The sequence below is a fragment of the Dipodomys spectabilis genome, unplaced genomic scaffold (genome assembly GCF_019054845.1).
Source record: "Dipodomys spectabilis isolate Male_0828 unplaced genomic scaffold, ASM1905484v1 ptg000415l, whole genome shotgun sequence".
Classification (NCBI taxonomy): Eukaryota; Metazoa; Chordata; class Mammalia; order Rodentia; family Heteromyidae; genus Dipodomys; species Dipodomys spectabilis.
In genome coordinates this window covers 1,072,874-1,088,143 of record NW_024871092.1, presented here as the reverse complement: position 1 = coordinate 1,088,143, position 15,270 = coordinate 1,072,874, and the positions used below count along the sequence as shown (strand labels likewise).

Genomic DNA, 15,270 nt, shown 5'->3' with positions numbered 1-15,270 from the left:
GTGACTCGCTAAATGACTCTTTTGTTTTCATCAAAGGACTGAGTTAGAGCTAACTGCTTAGCCAGGCCTTTGTCTGTATCAAAGATGGATATCTCCAGTGTTGGGGGGAGGGGTGGCCTTCCCTCCTCTGTTCCCTTTGAGAAAGAATGAGGATGTCAGTTTTGTACTCACGCTGGAGTGTTGGTTCCTAGGTAGCCTCTGGTCTGCTATCTGCAAGATGAAGATACCTGCTACTTGTCAGTTCTTGCTGGTGTTGAGTAAAATCTGCTCGTATTTGTCCCAGACTCTCTGGGTTGTAGGCATGGTTGCTATGGACGCCACCACAGCTGCCACAGCTGCCCCAGCCGCCCCAGCCATGGCTGCTGGAAAATGCTCAGATCTGTCTCTTTACCTGGATTTTCCCTCTCTGGCCAAACTCTCTGTACTGTGATGGCACACTTGGTGTGCCTAGGACTGTTCACTGGAACACTAGAACTGCTTTCTACGCGAGAACTTGTTTAGCCACCAGGTTCTTCACCATCTTCTCGAAATTCCTGAAGGTGTTTAAATATTACTGGAATTGTTTTGGAATAAATAATGTTCACCTTGACTATCTTGAGAAAAAATTGGTTTCTCAGCACTATGGTAAGAACTTGAGTGAAGGAAACAAAAGGAAAATGAAGAACAACTCAACACACACATTCAAAAGAAAAAAAACAACCCAAGAAAACAAGTTAACTCAGTACTCAAGAACCTGCAGGAAATGCAAAGATTTTTTTTAAATAGCTATGATAAGCTTATCAAAATCCTGAGTACATGGGAGTCTACTGTTGTGAGGATAGTGGTTAAAGCTCAGACTGGACAGAAAGATCTGTACACAATGCCAGGCACCTGTTATTCTAAATTCCAGGAAGAATAACATGAAGTAGATTGAGCCCACGATCATACACAAGTAGGAAGCGAGATTCTATCTTAAAGTTATTCAGGATAATTTAGGGCTGGGGGCATGCCAAAGTGTTAAGAAGATCCATTTAGGAGACACAAGACACTCAATTCCAATTCTAATATTATGGGTATTAAAGAAAAAAACTATGATTTTAAATAATGGGAATAATTGTAAGATTTGAATATTTGAGTGGAGAAAAATGCATGAGAGAGATAGAGTTTACCCATGTTGCAATGCTTTGTACTTAAGTGATAATATTATGTGGTACTCCAGACATAACAGAGTTACCTTGCGAATGAGCATGGATGTGCATTTGGGTGAAGGAAATACTCTACTTACACAGGTGTAAATTAAATACTTTTTTGGGGGAGATTTTAGTTCTTGATCTAAGAGCCTGGGTGATATCTCTGAGTCTTTTCTCTCAAGGCTATCACTCTACTACTTTGAGCCACAGTTCCAATTCTGATTTTCTGTTCGTTGTTTGGAGATAAGAGGCTCATGGACTTTCCTGCCCAGGATGGCTTCAAACCATGATGGCCAGATCTCAGCCTCCTGAGTAACCAGGATTCCAGGCCTGAGCCATCCATTTTTTTAACAATTTAGAAAATTGTACAGTTACAGATGTTATAATTTATCATTATAACCTTTATAATATATGTGTGTATATTTATATCAATGCATACATATAGAAATATTTTAACATATTTTTATATCTACAGTAGATTTATGAAATCATCCTTCATTATAAAATAACATGGAAACAAGTTTAATGAGGAGCAAAGCAAAGGGAATTGTCATGTTTCTTGTTGTTGAATGAAATATGAATTGTGAGAATTAGTTTGAGAAAACCATTTAACAAAATGGATAATGACTATTAATTCCTATCCCTTTATTTGCCCATATTGTGCATCCTCACACATGAGTGTCAAAGTAAAACCACACTTTTTTGCCTTTGTATTTAAATCATATGTTATAATTTAGCGGTTATGTGAAGTAATCAAATAAAGATTAAAATAATAGTGAGACTATGAGTTAGAGCTGAAAATTATTTTAAATATGATAATAGCTAATTAAATTCCATATCACTTACGTTTACTCTATTGTCATATCCCTTATTCCCACATTAGGAAAGTACATAGAAGATTCTCACTAAATTATGTGTAAAATTATGAAAAAATGTGTTAAAAGAATATGGGCACATTGGGGCTAGTAAAGTGGCTCAGTGGTAGAGCTTTTGCCTTGCATGCATGAGGCCCTGGGTTTGATTCCTCAGCACCACATAAGCTAAAAGAAGAAAGCTGGAAGTGGTGCTGTGGCTCCAGTGGTAGATTGCTAGCCTTGAGCAGAAAAGCTGAGGGACAGCACCAGAGGGGCCCAGAGTTCAGGCCCCTCGACCGGACAGAAAAAACAACAACAACAACAACAACAAAGAATAGGGGCACAGTGTGGTTTTAGCTGATTGAGACCTGTAGGGGGTAGTGTGTTTTTGAGGACTTGATAAACGTTGTGATGGAGATGAAGAAAGGGATATGCTTATTCTGGAAAATTGGCTAGAGGATTGCTCACATAAAAATAGTTATGAATTCTTCCAAAAAGTTACAGTAAAATCGCTCTCACAATCATGTTCACTACTGCACTATTCACCGTAGAGAACTTATGGAAACAGCCCAGACGACCTTTAGCGGAGGGATGGTTGGACAAAGTGTTGCACAAATATACAATTAGGTTGCACTCATCCATTATAAAGACTGTTACAGCATTTGCAAAGAAATGGATAGATCTAAAATTATGTTAAGTAAACTAAGTCAGAGCCAGACACACCAAGGATGTGTATTTGGAAGCCAGAATTTTATGCAAGTTAAACAACAGTATTAATCAAAGCATGCTATTTGCAGTGGAGTATTTATTTATTTTTGGGTTCGGTCATGGGGCCTGAACTCTGGGCCAGGGTGCTGTCCCTCAGCTTTTCAGCTCAAGGCTAGCGCTCTACCACTTGAGCCACAGCGCCACTTCTGGTTTTTTTCTTTTTGCTTATGTGGTGCTGAGGAATCGAACCCAGGGCCTCAGGCATGCAAGGCAAGCACTCTACCACTGAACCGCCTTCCCAGCACTGCAGAGGAGTATTTAAAAGTTGTAATTTCTTATAAAATTGAACTTTTAATTCAACAGAATGAATACCAGGAGACTATCACTTGGAAAAGGTGAGGGGAAGTCAAAGGGAAGGATTAAATAAACTTCTGGAAGTAGAGAGTGAAGCCATAATATTCAATGCAGATAGTATGAAACTAGAAAAAATGAAAGTGGGGTGAGGTTTAGAAGGATGTGAGAAAGTTATGTAAAGATCCATTGTAATTATAAACCGATTCTTTGAATGGAAAACCCTTTGTACAACTATTTTATAAAAATATAATTAAAAACGATGGGGCTGGGAAGGTGGCTCAGTGGTAGATGGCATGCCTTGCATGCCAGAGGCCCTGGGTTCGATTCCTCAGTACCACATAAGCAAAAAGAAAAAAAAGCCAGAAGTGGCTCTGTGGCTCAAGTGGTAGAGCGTTAGCCTTGTGCTGAAGAGCTGAGGGACAGCACCCAGGCCCAGAGTTCAGGCCCCATGACCGGACCCCCCAAAAAAAACCCAAATAAACAAAAAAACGATGGAGACATCTGATCTTAAACAATGAGTCAATATGATCATTTCCTGCTCAGAAATTTTCTTTGCAGGTATTTTCCTCATAATGACATAAAAGGGAACAACGCAATTAATATGAATATATCACTTTGCATATCCTAAATAGACACAATATAAAAATCGCAGTAAAAATATTAGAATATATCACATGATAAAATAACAGGTAGAAAGTATCAAACTCTGATTGTTTTTCCAAGTACTTTACCTTTGGTATCTAATTTAATGCTCACAATAATCCCATAAAGTGGAACTACTTCTATTTTTAATTCTAAGTTGATGATATTAAATCTTCAGAGTTGCAATTACTAGTACAACATTGCACACACGGTAACTGTTAGCCTGCGGTCCATTCCCACCATATCAAATAACCTCATTCTATTTTGTAACTAAATACCAGCACTCAGTCTACTAATTCTAGGAAAATATCCCAAAATTATTGTGCACACTCTAATAATATTTCACTTTATCTTTCTTAGAAAATAGGTAACTAAGCCGGATATTGGTGGCTCATGCCTACAAAGCCAGCTACTCAAGAGGCTGAGATCTGAGGATTGTGGTTCAAAGCCAGCTCTGGCAGGACAGACTGTGAGATTCTTATCTTTAATAAACCACTAGTAAACTGGGAGTGACACTGTGGTCCAAGTGGTAGAGTGCTCACTTTGAGTGGAAGAGCACAGGGACAGTACCCAAGCCCAGAGTTCAAGCCTCATGACCAACAACAACAAAAAAAAAAGAAAATAAGTAACTGTAATATGAAAAGTCCAAGTTCATAATCACTTACACCTCCCCGGTGAAAGGAATTGCTAAACTATAACATTCTTGATTTCTAGCTCAAAATAGTAGAAATCATATTTTATCCCTTCACTCAACACTGCACTGCCTGGTGACCCCATCTCTAGTTAATACAGTCTTACTGAAAGAATGACCTGCCCAATTCCTGACAGAAACAGACTGCAGGTCTTTTGGAGCAATCATTTCCACATTGTAGTTCACCTAAATTGTTTACCATTAGAATTATTTTGATTGGTTTTTATACCCAACATTTTGAGAGAAATGTACTACTTTAAAATGTTATTAAAGAAAGACTGATATAAAAATCACTTTGACCCCAGATAAATATTTTACCTTTCATATACCCAAAAATGCAGTCTGACCTATCATTAATGTTAGGAACGAGAGGTTAAAAATCATAGACACCAAGACCTAAGTATGAATTAAAGACTCTCCAACTTGTGAATACAATTGGTTTAAAAAGACATCAATACTACTGCATTTTTAAATTCCCTATGAAAATGATAATGATTCCCTATGATAATGATAAACTATTAACACTTAAAAATAACTCATTTTCTTGGGAGTAGGACACAAAACACAAGGTTAATCCTAATCGTTTTAAAAGACCTTTATTTATACAAAAACTCACTCATAACTATAAAGATTATAAAACTCACTGAAGTACAGAGACACAAAGGAAATAATTTAACTGCATCATGTACATTCAATGGACTGTTAATAGAAAACAAAGTTATACTAATAATTAGCTTACCCAAGTCACTTACATTCTTTTATTCTATTCCATTTACTTTCATAAAAACTGGGTTTTCATAAAATGACGCATAAAAAAGACTATATACCCACTTACATTTTCAGATCTTAACAATATTTATTTCAGAAATTTTGGCTCTATAGTCAATGAAATGAAATAATACTAAAATATTCAAAGGATTTTCAGAAATTGCAAGACTTGCTCTGGGATGTTATGTATATTGGAAAAGATATTCAAAAAGCCTTTTTTGTTAAAGTTGCCATAGTTACTCCCACAAAAGAGCCATTAGTAAAGATCCCTGTGCATGTACAAAATACCTTCAAATGCATCCACAATCTGCACAGGACACATGCTTTTTGTTTATTCGTTTTTGAAAGGAATATCTAACAAGCATATCCACAATACTTATTTTCAGACAAAAAGATGAGATATTCAAACGTAGTATGGGTTTGATTATCTCTTAGTGAGAATAGATATGATCTTGCAAAGAAAGTTATTTTCAACAGAAATCCAGAAAGAGTTTATCCAACTTGTGTTTCACAGGAATAACCAGAGAGTAATACCTGTTTGGTAAAGTCGGTCCAAATCACTCCATGAGTGTATATTAAAAGTATAACCAATTTAAGAAGTCACATACGTATTTTGTACTGATAATCAACTTACAGCAAAATAACTTACTACCTAATTATGTCTGTATCTTCTTACCCAACATACAATAAGAGCTGAAAGCGTTCTCTTTATCTAACTTAATGTTATAAATGCTTTGATTATGATGACGTTATTATTAGACAAATAATATATACAGAAGGGTGGTTCCACTGAAAAGACATGACAGAACACTGATATATAAAAACATTGCAACACAGTTAGCTCTTTTCAGCCTCACCCTGTCCACATTGGCAAGCAACATTGCAACAGCACATGCACACATATACACATACACACATGTTCGCACATGTACACACACATATACATGCATGCTAAATTCAGGATTTATTGTACAAAAAAGTTCAAATAAAATTTTAGTGATTAGGACAAATGATAATATGCCTTATTACAAAATAATACATAAACCATCACCACGCATGTTACATTTTACCTGCTTCTCCACATGTGACCACTTAATTTATTTTTAATTAATTAATTACCTTATTAATTAATTTATTTGTTTGGTGTTAATACTAGGGCTTGAACTCAGGCCCTGGCTTTGTCCCAGAATTTATTTTTTGTTTCAGTTTTCTCAAGACTAGCATTTTACTGCTTGTACCACAGCTCCATTTTTAGCTTTTGCTGGTTACTTTCAAATCAGATTCTAATGGACTTTTTTTTCTTGGTCTGCTTTCAAACCACAATCCTCAGATTTCATCTTTCTGTTTAACTACTATTAAAGACATAAGCCATCAGTGTGGCTCCTATTTTTTCCTCAATAGTTATCTAATGCACATACTTAGATAGTAATTTAAAAATGAGAGTATAGAAGCAAGATGTACAGTGGTGATATTGTCCTGTCAGAAATTCAAGTTAGTAATGTAAATTTATTCTTCAGACCATACCCAAACAATACCATGATATAGTGTAAGAGAACTCACTATTGAACATATTAGCTTTAAGAGCTTTCTGATAGATCCATTATTTATTGGTACCCAACATTAGAAAATTGTATGAGGCATTGGTAAAATAGAAGTCCTTTGCATGACTACATACATTCCTTGTTTTTTTTTTAAAGACACTTGCTTTCATCTAAAAAGGAGGCCTATCTATTGTCTTCATGTGATTTTGATGATTGAACGTGCTTAGTGAGAAGGTCAAAATGTATTAGTAGTCCTTAACTATCAATTCTCATTTATCTTCTTGTAGAATATAATGATTAAATCAATAGTTCAGAATCATGCTTCCATTGCAAGTGGATCACCAGTAAGAAATCTTCAATACCAATTCCCACAAAGTTTTGTCACAGATACAATCTCCCTGCCTTCTCTGCTGCTTGACTACCTTCCTATTCCTTCATTGTACAGGAAAAGTGTCATTCAACTGATTTCAGTCAGATCTGTTACTAGAATTATCAAGGATTTAGTTTATTGTCTGTAATTTGGTCAAAGTTATGTCTCTTTATGTATGCTTCTAAAAATGTATTTACTAATTTCAAGTAAATACATAAATTCTATTTCCATCTTTTTTAAAAAATAAAATTTTGTTTGCTCTATAAATTGATCAGAGGCATGGACTTTGTGGCTAGATAGGTCATTACACATCTGTCTCTCTCTTTTTCCCTTTCTTGGTTCTCATAAATAATATGATTGCTCCATAATTATCCTAATTTATTTTGCTTTTATATTTTTGGTTGCATCATTTCACTTTTTGCTCTGTCATTTAACAAATCATATATATAGAAGGCATTATTTCCTATTTCTCATTCCTAGAATAAGCTGCACATGAAGACATCACTGGTCCTCATTTTCAGTGTGTACATTTGAATACGGAGGAACATCTTTCCTCTGTTCTCTAACAATTCCTTACTCTCCGGTTAGAATAATTTCGAATAGTAAAATTGTAAAAAGAGAAAATAAATGATGGTGAATAAACAGATGCAGAAAATTCACCGGATATTTCTGACCAGTTCAACCAATGTGAACTAATAGGGAAATACATGGATACCTCATTCCCACTGGCTCTTAAAGTCTCTGGTTAGGCAATTCTTAGGAATATGAGGAACAAGATGAAAAAGTAAGGAATGGTATCAATTAAAGAAAAAAAATGGAGAAAGATCCAAGCAAATTTCTTCATTGGGCTGCCAAAAATATTCGACTTACTACAGTGCGGAGACTTCTTTCCAAATGGCCACTCATGTGAATATTAGGGATGATGATGAGTATACCTCTCTTCATTGAGAAGCCTACAGTGGACACTTAGACATTGTCAGTGAGTTGGTGTCTCAAGCGGCACATACAATAATTGTAGATGACTGGACACCCCTGCACAGTGCATATACATGGAATAATACCAGAGTGGCTTCTTTCTTACTTCATCATGATACAGATACCAATGCCCAAAATAAAGGCCTTTTGACCCCGTTGTATCTTGCTGCTGAGAATTGAGATAGCAAAGATACGCTGGATCTCCTTCTGTTGAACCATTATATAAAACCAGGCCTGAAGAACAACATAGAAGAAACTGCATTTGATACTGCCAAAAGGATAAGTATGTGTCATTCCCTCTATGAAGTTGTGGAGGGCTGTACAAATTGTTCAACTAAGTCCTAATGTTCGGGTTAAGTTTCTTAAATTTCAAAAATGCAAGTCCATCTTTTGTGTCCCTACAAAATATTTTCACAAAACAAATAAGAGCAATATCTTTTTTTTTTTTTTTTGGTCTGTCATGGGGCTTGAACTCTGGGCCTGGGAGCTATCCCTCTGCTCTTCAGCTCAAGGTGAGCACTCTACCACTTGAGCCACAGCTCCACTTCCAGTTTTCTAGTGGTTTATTGGAGATAAGAGTACCACAGACTTCCCTTTCCAGGCTGGCTTTGAACAATGATTCTCAGATCTCAGCCTCCTGTGTAGCTAGGATTATAGGCATGAGCCACCAGTGCCCGGCAACACCAATATTTTACTGTAAAAATTCATGGATTCCGCGGAATTCTTCCAAATGAATTGTCTGCATTGGATGTCAAAATGTATTCAATAGTTTTTGTATACATGTATAATGATTTCTTCAGAGTTTGTGATTTTTTAATCAGAAATAATTTTAACTTACCTGTTGAAATGAGTAGTACAGAAAGTAAAATATTTCTGGTGCTTGTCTGAAAAAGTATATTTTAAAATATTCTATATTCTATGTTTGCATAATGTTCATAATTTATTTTATTTTCTCCTAGATATACTTTGAATTCTACATTACTTTATAACATATAGGTTAATTAATGTGTCTTTTCCTATTGCATTCCATATAAAAACAGTTTGATTCCTTATTTTTTCTAGGTCTTTATTTTTCTTTGGGATAAAATGACAATGTTGTCTAATTTGAAGTTTTGTAAATTTTATGCTATGTAAACGCCTTTCTGAGCTGAAGATTTAATACACTGATGTCAAACTAAATTTAATTATATGAATTACGTGTATTGTTACACTTGTAATTTTGTAATCAACCTTTTAATAACTTTTTCATTTCTTGCATCTGAAGAATGAAAAATATGGAATACTTCTCAAATTTTCATATTATCCTTTTGCAAGTGCCATGTTAATCTCTGTATTGTAATTTGAGTATACGTGCTGCTGATGCATGTAGTATCCTCTAAATTTAAGTTGTTAATGATGCAATCTTTATACAGGCTTATATCTATGGGTGCCTACTTGTAACAAGGAAACCTTCTTGTTCCTAACAATGCTATCGATCTTATTTCCCTAAAATTCTGTGAATATTGGAAAAATTATATTGATCAGTCGATTGTTCACATTTGCAAATTTTTTTTGTCAATGACTATCAAGTCTTTTTATTTGGAATTTTATCGTACTCTCAATTATTTATAGATAGGTCTAAAGGTGATGGCTTTTTCAAGTACTTATTTATCCAACTGAATTAGCTTTGTGGACCTAATGAATTCAAAGTAAGCATTGCTTAAGAGCTACTTCTAAACTTGTTCAGCTGACATTTTCCCAAATGAGGTGTTACTGGTACAAATGTCTACCTGAGCCTTTACCCTTCTTCCATGTGGGAATAGACCAATCAGAATATCTTACCCTGAAAACGTAAATTGTCTTACTTGAACAAAATTAATCTTGGTTACAAGGGATGATAGAGAGATGAACAGTTCAAACAGAACTGTTCAGACTAGAAGGTATTTTATCAAAATATAATTTTTATTATACCTTCCATTTCAACAGTAACTAAAGCCAAGAAGGTGAAAAAATTGTTCATATGCATGATTACTTAATGTCCTGGATTGTCTACCATCCAACCAGGCAGGAACTTACACTACTGCCTTTTTATCACCAAATATTTTCATAGTTGCAGGAGAAGTCCATATGTTTCTCCTCATTATTAGGCATTAAATTGATAATGTTTTAATCACAGTGTTTCCCCTTGCCTACATGCTGTAAATCTACAAATGGTAAAGCTTTAGGTCTAACTCTATCAAACACTGAGGCAGAGATAATGGAATAATACTTTAAAACAGAGTTGCCTTTGATACAGTAACTACAACAGAACAATGCAAAACGTGTGCCTTTTAATTATATTAAATATAGTTATATATTTTATATTTATATGTGCTGATTTTATATTTCACACAATGAAACTTACTAGAATTAGTTGATAATTTGACAAATAAATTGATATTTATTCCAATAAATAGGATTGGAATATAAACAATTAGGTTTAAAAAATATATTAGAATATAAAAAAGTATCAATGCAATGTCTTTAGTATAAACTTGTGATACATTCTAACTGTTCTGGGTCTTCTGAATTCACATGGTAAAAAAAATGTTTTCCTCTAATCTATAATGAATTTTACTCTGCTGCTCTGTTTATTGTTTTAACTCGCTAGTTCCAAACTTTTTCTCCATATTTCTGAAGCATTCCTACTGATTATGCACAAATTTTGCTAAGATGCCTAAAGCATATTATTCTTCTGCAGGACCCATGGGTCATAGGATCCCAGGTCCCAGGTACCTGCATCATCAGATAACAAGGGCAAGACTTCTTACCAAGGCCCACGCAACATGTCAACACAAAGTAATTGAAGACCCATCTCAATTTGTCATTTCCTATATTTCAGGGCCCCAATTCCTTGAGATGCAGGAATTAGCAGTAAGCAATTGTGAAATGCAAGGGAACTTAGCAATTGTTTATCAGAGAAAGCTATTATTTCTATGACCATTAATCCCAAGATTTATGCCATAAAGTCATCATAGGCTAACAGTTTCAAACTTGTAAGGGGCACTTTAAAATTACTTAATTCACATCATGAATACCTTATCTCTATTTTGACAAAATACTACACCTCTGCTAATATGACGCCCTCCTTGTTCTGAAAAGAACACCACAATAAACTGAGCTGCATTATTTTTCCACCACTGGTATTCTTGGGATCACAACACGTACAAATATTATTTATATTTATACTTTTTTAGCTATCATAGATATTCAGGATGCTAAGATAGGAAAATTATGGTTCAAAGCCCACCCAGACAGGAAGGTTTCTTAGAATCTTATCTCCAAAAAACTTCTCCACAAAAGACAGACTCAAATGGCACTGAGGTTGAAGTGGTAGGGCACGAGCCTTGAACATAAACAGGCCCAGAGACTCTGTCCAGGCCAACAGTTCAAGCTCTAGGACGAACCAATAAAACAAAAACTAAATTGAAAACAAACACCAAACCTAGCATTTTTCTCCATGTATACAGAGGCACGTAAATAAGGAAATGGCTTCCTGTGTTACATATAGGTAGAAGAAAGAAGATGTCACACAATTACTCTCTTCATACCATATTAAACCAAACCCTTAAAAATTGTTTTTTCTAAATATATAAATTAATGTCATCCATTTGTTGGCAACTCTGTGTAGATTATTCACATTAACATGGTGTACATGACCTGTGGGAATTATCTAATAACTATGTTCTAATTATAACACTCTTGAAAGAATATCTAAGCAAATAGAATGCCAGAATCATTTGTGAATTTTTCAATTTATCCCTCTCCTTAAAAAGAATTTTGTAGTATCCTGTGGAATATGAAATTACAAATAAAACCAAAAAATATATTTTAAACCTAAATTCTAATTTAACAAGGTCTACAAAGTCCTACATTAGACGATCTTTGCTATTTCTCCAGACATAAGCTTTTGTAATCCTTCAACATTTATTTGGAATCCAACAGAATGATGCTTATTTACTTTTGCAAATTTTTGGATCGGAATCATGAGCTATTTTGCATCTAGGAATGTTCTGTAATGATGAGAGCATTTAAAACGCAAGTGAGGATATATATGAGTTGCATTCATTCTGAAACTTGACTTCTCAAAACATAATGACAAAATTAGCCCAAACTCTGAATTGTGTGTTCTTTCTTGTTGTTTGGCTTGTAATACTGAGACAAAATTATTCTACCTGGTCCAGGGAAGGTATCGTTATGTAATTCCACTATCTAATCTCCTGTCTGAGTGCTAGAATTCCAGGCTTGTATCACATTGCCCTGCCATAGTTTATTTAATCTAGAAACAGACTAGCAATTTTGAACTTCTCCTATGATCTTATCCACTAGACTGATTGCTCAGACTGTTTATGTACTATTTTCAAAGATGTTTTTACATTTGACACAGGATATGAGCATTTTCAGATGCACCTGCAAGGTTCCCTGATTCATTCCACCAAGGATCCTATCCAATTAATAATGATTACTTGACTCTCTTACATCTCTGGTCCCTACCTATGTAATATTCTCAACTTTGGGGGAAAGTTCACTTGAGGGCTTTCTAATATTAAAAATTATCACTTGATTCTAGTCGTACTCAGGACCTATTTTCTATAGTTTTCTAACTTTTCTACATATTCTGAGAGTTGTTTCATTTGTGTATTTTTGTGTGCACCTATAAGTGCCTCTGTGTGTATATGTATGTTTGTAGGTATGTATGCAAAAACCTAAAGCTGTTATTCAGCAATCTTGCTCGTGACTGGTATTCCAGCTTTTGGCTGGTTAATTATATGTAGTGTCTCAAAGCCTATACTGTCCAAGCTGGATGTAAATTGAACTTCCCAGACTCCTTTACATTCTTAGGTTTTATTTTTCCAGGAGTATCAACTTTCAAACTTCAAACACTTTTGTGAGTGTAAAGTTTAACCTGTAGCCCAGATTTTTGACTCAAGAATTCATATAAAGGTAGATGAACATATACATTACATATCCTGAGTGTTCACTGTTAGAAATGTGATCATAAACCAAGTTGTTGTGAGATCTGAGGATTGGGGTTTAAAGCCAGCATGGGTAGGAAAGTCCTGGAGACTCTTTTCTCCAATAATTACAAGAAAACTGGAAGTGACACTGTGGCTCAAGTGGAAGAGCACTAGCCTTGAGCTGTGTTTCAGAGGGACAGCGCCCTGTCCCATATTTCAGGTGCCACGAACAATAACAACAACAACAACAACAAGAACAACAAAAGAATATAAGAAAAGGAATGAAAAAGATGTGTGATCTTAGCCACCAGGTTCATTCCTATTATAATTCCTGTTCTCTCAAGATGGACTCTTTTTTTCCAGTTAAGTCTATTCTCCCATATCTGACTTGCATTGGAAACAGAATCATTCTTCCATTCTCCTTTTTGCACATTTACATGATTAGCAAGCGTGATTTAGAAAGGGAGTGGCCTCATGCTTCATGTTCCACTTATGAATAATGCTTTCGCTATTTCACTCCAATAAATCTACATACTGGACTTGGCTTTATTGTTTCAATGTTTTCTTATTTGTAGCGTCTTCTATATTGTATTGAACACTTATACATAAACACAGAACTTCTTTTTCTCCTATAATTGCTATTGTTTCTCTTACTGTTAACTCATGTACACTTGGGAAATTAATGCACAGCACATAGACTCACAATAAAAGATCTGAGAACCTTCTTCCCATTTAAAATTCACCTTAATTTACAGAGCACATAAGAAGTTTGAACAAAATGTTCTCATGGGTAATGTATTTATAAGCAATTTAAATTTCATTTCTCTTTACTAAGTTGTCTCTGAAACACGTGTTACCTCATGTCCAAAAGTGTCCTTGTGCTATATCAATAAAGCCAGAAAACATTCATTTTTTTTCTGGAGCAGCACCATAAATTGTTACTGGAAGTAACTGTTAATGGATGTGGAAACTGGTCCCAGGAGAGGAATTGAACATAGAGAAATGACAAAGTTGAAGTTAACTATTGCTTTCTTCTTTGCTGTATAAGAAAAGAATCCTAGGCTGGAAGGAAACTCTGTCCCTGATTTTTTGAGTGTGTCCTTTACTCATATAAACCTCCTCTGTAAACTTCTGTCTGAGAGTATTACAAAAGGAAACAATATGCCATTTGAAGGCCAGCATAGAACAAAAGGAAGTAACTTTGTTTTAAAATGTTCTACTGCAAAGAAGCAAAGATATGGACATTTTAAGTGTCTTATGGATGGATGTTTCACTCCTGAGATGATTCTATTGTTGCAGGAATCAGTTATCAATTCCTTTAGTCTGGTCCTGAGTTTTCCATAGCAATAAGGATTCCAAAATAGCAGGATCCAGTGAGTATGATCAGCAAAAGCAGCCTCTTCTCAGACAACCATTATTTTAAGGAGAGTCCCAAAGAAATACCCAGGGTTTGTTTTGTTTGCTTGTTTGTTTAGTTTGTGCTGGTTCTGGGGCTTGAACTTAAGAGACTTGCCCCTGTACCTGAAGAGTTGTCTTTCTTTCCCACCTGGCCCAACGCTAGTACTCCACTACTTGAGCCAAAATTCCATTTCTGTCTTTTTTGGTGTTTAATTACAGATAAGAGTTGTCAAACTCTCTTGCCTGGGTTGGCTTTGAACTAACACAGTAAGAAAACTAAGTGACATCAATTGGATGTACTTCTCTTTTGAACCAAAAAATATTTGATGAAGTTTATTATAAAGCTAATATTGACAATTTTTAAAGAAAAGAATATGTTTAGCAAAAAAACATAACAAATAACTCAGCAAAAGTAGGTGCACCACTAAATCATTTGGGACGATTACTATTGACTTCATCATTCCTTTGGGGGAAACAAAGCCATATTTGCACTTTTTTGTTGGTTGTGGGGATTGAACATTGATCCTGGGCACTGTCTCTCAGCTCTTCAGCACAACTTGAGCACTCTACCACTTTAGCTACAGCACCACTTCCGGATTTCTGGACTTAATTGAAGATAAGTGTTTCATGGACTTTCCTGACCAGGCTGGCTTTGAAACACAATCCTCTGGTCTCAACCTCCTGAGTAGCTAGGATTACAGGCATGAGCCACCAGCACCCGGCTCATATTTGCATTTATATGCATTTTATGTCACTATGTAGACAAAGAATGAAAGAAATCTGAACCAAATGTTGTGACAGCTTTTCAGAATAATTGAGGTAGC

The 15,270-nt window shown here is 35.3% G+C and overlaps 1 pseudogene; it reads right to left on the bottom strand.

Annotated features, from left to right (window-relative positions):
• Positions 1 to 9,340: 9,340 nt before the first annotated feature.
• LOC122097143 lies at positions 9,341 to 9,437 on the bottom strand (annotated as a pseudogene).
• Between the last annotated feature and the right edge of the window lie 5,833 nt (positions 9,438 to 15,270).